The sequence below is a fragment of the Haplochromis burtoni genome, unplaced genomic scaffold (genome assembly GCF_018398535.1).
Source record: "Haplochromis burtoni strain Fernald_Lab_line unplaced genomic scaffold, NCSU_Asbu1 Contig_470, whole genome shotgun sequence".
In the NCBI taxonomy this organism is placed as follows: domain Eukaryota; kingdom Metazoa; phylum Chordata; class Actinopteri; order Cichliformes; family Cichlidae; genus Haplochromis; species Haplochromis burtoni.
The window spans coordinates 39941-46305 of record NW_024582831.1 but is presented as its reverse complement, the minus strand read 5'-3'; positions in this window follow the sequence as shown (position 1 = coordinate 46305).

The window sequence follows — 6365 nt, the reverse complement described above, 5'->3', positions numbered from 1 at the left end:
GCATTCTCATCCTGTATCGTGGTATCGAACAATGGTGGCATAACAGCTCTGCTTCCTCGCCAGCAACAATAAGACATTCTGACACCTTCATCTACCACGTGGTCATCCTCATGCTTATTGGTGTTTTTGGGTGTTTCCTCTGCTGTTCTGGTATCTACAGTGTCCAATCCAACACTTTAGAAGTGGGGTTTACTATTTATTCTTTCACCTGCATTGGAGACATTTTATTTCACATTCTGACCTGTGTGGAGCGCTACCTGGCTGTTGTTCACCCCATTATCTACCTGAGCCTGAGAAATGAAAAAGGGATCATGATTAGAAATATCAGCATTGGCTGCATCTGGCTGCTTTCATTTGGAGGGATGGGTTTCATGATGATTAAAGAACTTGTTGTTAGTTTGAATTTCTTCATTATAACTTTATCTCTAACAGTCATCTCCTTCTGCAGCCTTTCTGTTCTGTGTATTTTGATTCGTCCAGGCCCAGGGGAACAGGGTGTAAAAAGAGAGAGGGTTGACCAATCAAAGCTGAGGGCATTCTACACCATGGTGGTTATACTTGGAATTCTTCTGTTGAGGTTTGCCTGGGATCTTTGTTGGGTTTTTCTCTATGTGTCCAGTGAAGGCCTTTATTGTCTGTCAGCAGCATGTAGTATATGGTTTAATTTGCCCTGCACTCTGGTATTACCAGTATTGTTTCTACAAAGAGGAAGGACATTTGTGTGTTTCAAGAACAGCATCCAGTGAAGGGCGAATATAATTTGATTTCATTATGATTTAATTTATTTATTTTTCCCATGTAATGTTAAAATAAGTCTAGCTCTACCTTACTTGACCATAATCTCACTATAGTAAAGTTTGCCCAGGCTCATAGAAAACAGGTCTGCCCCGAATTGCATTTATTGTTATACTGCTATGGTAGCCAAAGTTTCCAGGTTTGTGAGTGTACACTTTATCCAAAACCTAGTGAGGGTTTACTCATGTTTACTACTGGGTGACTGTAGCTCAGGCTTGGTTTCAACGTAACTTTTTTCTTTCATGAGTTATTTACAAGTTTCTGACCACTTATAAAATGTTTTCAATGTGCTGCCATTGTGTTGGATTGTCAATGCAACCCTTTTCTCCCACTCTTCACACACTGATAGCAACACCGCAGGAGAAATGCCAGCACAGGCATCCAGTATCTGTAGTTTCAGGTGCTGCACATCTCGTATCTTCACACCATAGACAATTGCCTTCAGATGACCCCAAAGATAAAAGTCTAAGGGGGTCAGATCGGGAGACCTTGGGGGCCATTCAACTGGCCCACGACGACCAATCCACTTTCCAGGAAACTGTTCATCTAGGAATGCTCGGACCTGGCACCCATAATTTGGTGGTGCACCATCTTGCTGGAAAAACTCTTGGAACCTGCCAGCTTCAGTGCATAAAGAGGGAAACACATCATGATGTAGCAATTTCAAATATCCAGTGGCCTTGAGGTTTCCATTGATGAAGAATGTTGTATAGAGCACAGAGTAATGTGGGAGAGTAGAAAAGCGCTATATAAGAATCAGTCTGTTCACTGTCTGAGTAGAGTTTGGTTGTTATGTTCCAGCAAATGTTGTTATTATATGACTTGATTAAGGTACGCATTAGGCTGACATCTGGGGCCAGAGCTGAAGCTGTTCTGGGCCAGCAGCATGTCTGCAACTGGCCTTGTGTGGGCCACCAAAGGGCCGTCATTCTTTGCAGTGTGTAGGCCATGTGTAAGCACATTGTGTGGGCCAGATCCGGGCCATACCATTTTGCTATGTGGGATGCAGTCAGTACTGCACATTAGAATTACATGCTAAAGAGAGGATAAACATTAGAGAGAGAAGACTAAAAAACACTGATATGGCTGCTGTCATTTTAAATACAGATTTGCTGTTACATACTCAACAGCACTGATGACTGAACTACAGTGACAAGAAAGAAGAAAGTGTAAAATTCACTTATTGAAGGGACACTGCAGAGATTTTACACAAGACAAGCTTACTCATTGTGGTTAGACAACTGATATTTATTTTTGTTAATTGTTTGTTAATTGTTAATTTGCTAATAGGGACCAAGCACAATTTTTCTACTCTATTCTACATCTGTTATATTAACAATGTTGTATATATAATAATACATATTAATATTGTGGGTAATATAGTGGTTAGACAGGACACCTTTGGAGCGGGAATTGCAAATTTGATTCCCACCCAGTATCCAGTAAGGGTCCTGGGTAGGGATGGGTATCGTTTAGGTTTAATCCGATACCGGTGCCAAACCGGTACTTTTGAAATGGTGCCAGTGCTTAAACGGTGCTCAACACACACTTTGTCCAAAAACCTCTCATGTCAGCTGTTTTTTTTGTAAAAAGATAACAATGTTAACCTTTTCTGCAGCTATGGGGCATATATGGTATCACTCTTGGCTGGAAGCAGAGCTTAAACAATGGAAAAAACACAAACTTTGTCCAAAAACCTCTCATGTTTTGCTGTTTTCCACTTTTTCTTTGGTCATTTTAGCCTTTTTGGCCAGGGTGAAGGGAGTATCTGCCATCAAACAAGAGGACAGCCGCATGTAGCTATGATGATGTTTGCTAGTTCACCTTACCTGCATTAATGTAATAACGTGGTTAGCCTACTCAACGTAAATTACACACGAACAACATTAAGCTACTCACGCAGAGAAGAACGGCTGCTGCTGCATCATCATCCATCATCATTTCTGCTACACTGGCAGGGCTAGGGGCCAGGACTCTCCTCTTCGTGTTTTTGGGGGATGTTGCTCTGGGTCCGATAACTGGCAACCCACCCGCAGTAGATGTGCACGGAGTGAGGTCTCGCAGCAAGCTATCAAATACGGCGCATTTCTCGGCTTTTAAAAAAAACGCTATGCGTCGCCAGGTGTTTCATCGGATTTGAGGTGTTACCTCCTTTGACAGTATCACAGTATCAGCTTAAAGCACTTGTTGCAGGCTGCTGAGTTTGCATATTTTGCTGTGAAGTACAGCCATACATTTGACCGGTCCTCCTTGGGCATTTTTAATCTGTAGCTCTGCTCTAAAAGAACGTACGTACCTGGACCCGCCTACTATCCTCGGAAACGTAAAATGATTGGCTAGAAGTGTATCACAGCTCAGGAAAAAAAAGCACCGAAATAAAGCACCGAAATGTGCGCTGCTTTTCGGTCTGGTTACTACCGTTTATGTCAGAACCGGTGCCATCATGGCACCGGACACCGGTACCCATCCCTAGTCCTGGGTAGACCGCCCATGCTAGAAAAAAAACCTAAGCCCTGGAATGGCTTGTCTACGTCTGCAGCTCAGACGCAGGCATTTCACTAGATGTTGTACTCTGTATGATTGTGTATATGACAATTAAAGGTTGTTTGTTTGTAATACAGTTTTTTGAATCGTTAAAGCACATGCTCTGATTCATTGAATCAAATTCTCAAGCCTGCATATTATGCGTCACTCTTTTGTCAAAATAATTAAATAAATATTAAACATATAATTAAACAGTTAATATCAATAAGAAGGCTCCAAAGTACAAATATGGTGACAGCTAGCATTCGAAATTTCAAAAGAAGTAACCAGTAACCACTTACCAGGTCATCAAGTTTTTAAATCAACAATAAATCAAAATCTTTACATGGTGGTGTCTTACTAGGGTTGCCAACGGTCCCTTGAAAAGCGTAATCGTCCCGTATTTAGAAACAAAAGTACACGACCCGTATTGAGCTGAACAGGGACGCACTTTGTCCCGTAATACAGTGAGAATCAAAAGTAGTCTATAAATGTTAATGGAATTAATGCTCTGTTTGAAAACATAAATGGTAAATGGTAAATGGCCTGCATTTGTATAGCGCTTTTCTAGTCCATAGGACCCCAAAGCGCTTTACACTACATTCAGTCATCCACCCATTCACACACACATTCACACACTGGCGATAGCAAGCTACATTGTAGCCACAGTTGCCCTGGGGCGCACTGACAGAGGCGATAATTCTCAGCCCCTCTCCTGCTCTGTGACCAATGAGCTGACAGCACACTTACGCACGAGTATGACAATTCAGATTACCGCTTATCTCATTGGTCGAGTAAAGGTTGCTTGCGGAGAAGATACCGGAAGACAACAGGTGACCACAACAAGAAGCATGGCCTACAGGGAAACAAACGCAGATACCGCGGTGCAAGTCTCGGACGACAGTACACTTTCGGTCAGCAATTTTTGTACCCCTTCGAGAAAGAAATAAAAAAGGCTGCAAAAGTACAGGGAGGAATGGGAAAAGGAAAACACCTGGCTGGAAAAAGTGCGCGATAACACCTATAAAGCGCACTGTACTGTGTGCCGGCACACTTTTTCCATAGGCCATGGTGGACTGACTGACCTCAAGCAGCATGCTTCTAATGGTGGGCACATGAACAACATGAGGGACGTGAAAGCTCAGGGAACCCTTGATCAATTTGTTGTCCACCACACCACGGCAGAAGCAGATATGGTATGTAAACATTGTTTTTTTTTAAACCCTCTGGTTAAGGTAAATATGGGCATGTGCAATGAATATCAGCGCTATGTGGCCAGAAGTGTGATAATATAATTTATTTTGTGTAATAAACAACTGCAAGGATAGATGATTACAACAAATAGATGACTAATACATAAAAGTAATACATAGATGAATAATGATGATGAGTTATGATGCGTAATCATGGTAACAAGCGGGTTTACAAATGGGAGCAGCTGATTAGCATTAGAAAAGCTGAAATAATACCTCAACTGAAGCCAAAAATCCCTGATGAGTTGACACATAAGAGGCTTCTTCAGTTTCAAGGAGAGGATTTGCTCTCTTATGAAGAATAAGTGGACTGATGTGCGGAACAAATGTTCTACTGAATTAATTAGAAGTGAGCTCATTGTCAGTCTAAATTATGATATGTCTTGCTCAGAGTTTTACTCTGCAGTACTGAAAGACAAACAACTCCTAACTGCAGCAAGAGCTCAAAAAACACTTGAAATGGAAAAACTGGTCTGTTTCCACTTAATGTAGCATTGAGCTTTTGAGTTCATGTGTTTGCTCTTTTTTTACTTCAACTTTCAGCTACAGTCAAGGCCTTTGAGGCACATATATTGTCTTTACAGGTGTTCCACAGACTTTCTGTTTGTACTTTTCTAATTGCACTAAATGTGCACTGTTACAAGAATGTTTTCTTTCTATTGTTTTCTATTAATTTATATAATTTTAAGTTAAGCAGGAAAGAGTTCTTTTTAATAAAGATATACCTGTGTTCTCAAAAGTTAAGCATGACAGCCTTCTGTTTAAGAAAGAGACCTTTTTTATTGTTAATTTTGTCATTTTGCACAAAAAGTGTAGCATAACAGTCTTTCGCTTGGGAAAGATGCCTATTTTATTGTGTTAATGTTGTCATTTTGCACTAAAAATAAACGGCTAAATGATCATTTGTTTCCCATGTGTTCATATCACAAAGAATATGCAACTTCAAGTCAAATGGTTAAAAAAATAATTTCACACACAAAAAAAAGAGCTAAAAAATTCACCACACTGGGTGAAGGGTGAAGACAATCGGGTCGCCCGGCCCTGGCCACGAGGTGTCCCTTATTTATTTTTCAGGGAGTTGGCAACCCTATATCTTACAATGTGAGATGTAGCAGAAGGTTAAAAAAATATTTATTTACACATCTTTTAGGTCTTAAAAATAGCTCTTTAACAGATACATATGTATATGTTCATTAAGCAGGATATACATTGCAAAAAATAGGATGAGCTGCAGAGCTCATTATCAATCCCTGCAAGATACGCATTAGTCATTGTGAATGCAATTTGCCAGATTCACACAATAAGACTTGAGAGCCACCAGCTCTATGGGTCCACTTCAGTATTTTGAACTGTACTTCTGTGAAGCTAATCTGTAATATTTATCGGGCCTGAAAAACACGACAGTCATGATAAAACCTTAGATCGTAGACCTTATGCAGCAATTCTCTGAACTATGGTTATATTCATGTAACATTCACATTTGTTTGATTTGAATGCACACAAAACTTTTCTACTCAAATCATTTCTTTCACCTGCTCACCCCAAATAAGACTGCTGAATTGATATATTGTTGAAAAAACTACAATAAGATAAGAAAAGATAAGATAAGTCTTTATTGTCATTGCACAGTCATACATAGTACAATGAAATTGGATAATTGTCCTACGTCGGCACTACATGTAACACAACACAACACGATACGACACATCACAGTATAATAACTTAGTGATAAAAAAGAAGAAGAAGTGTATTTGTATTGCACACTTTTATTATTGCACATTAATTATTATTGCA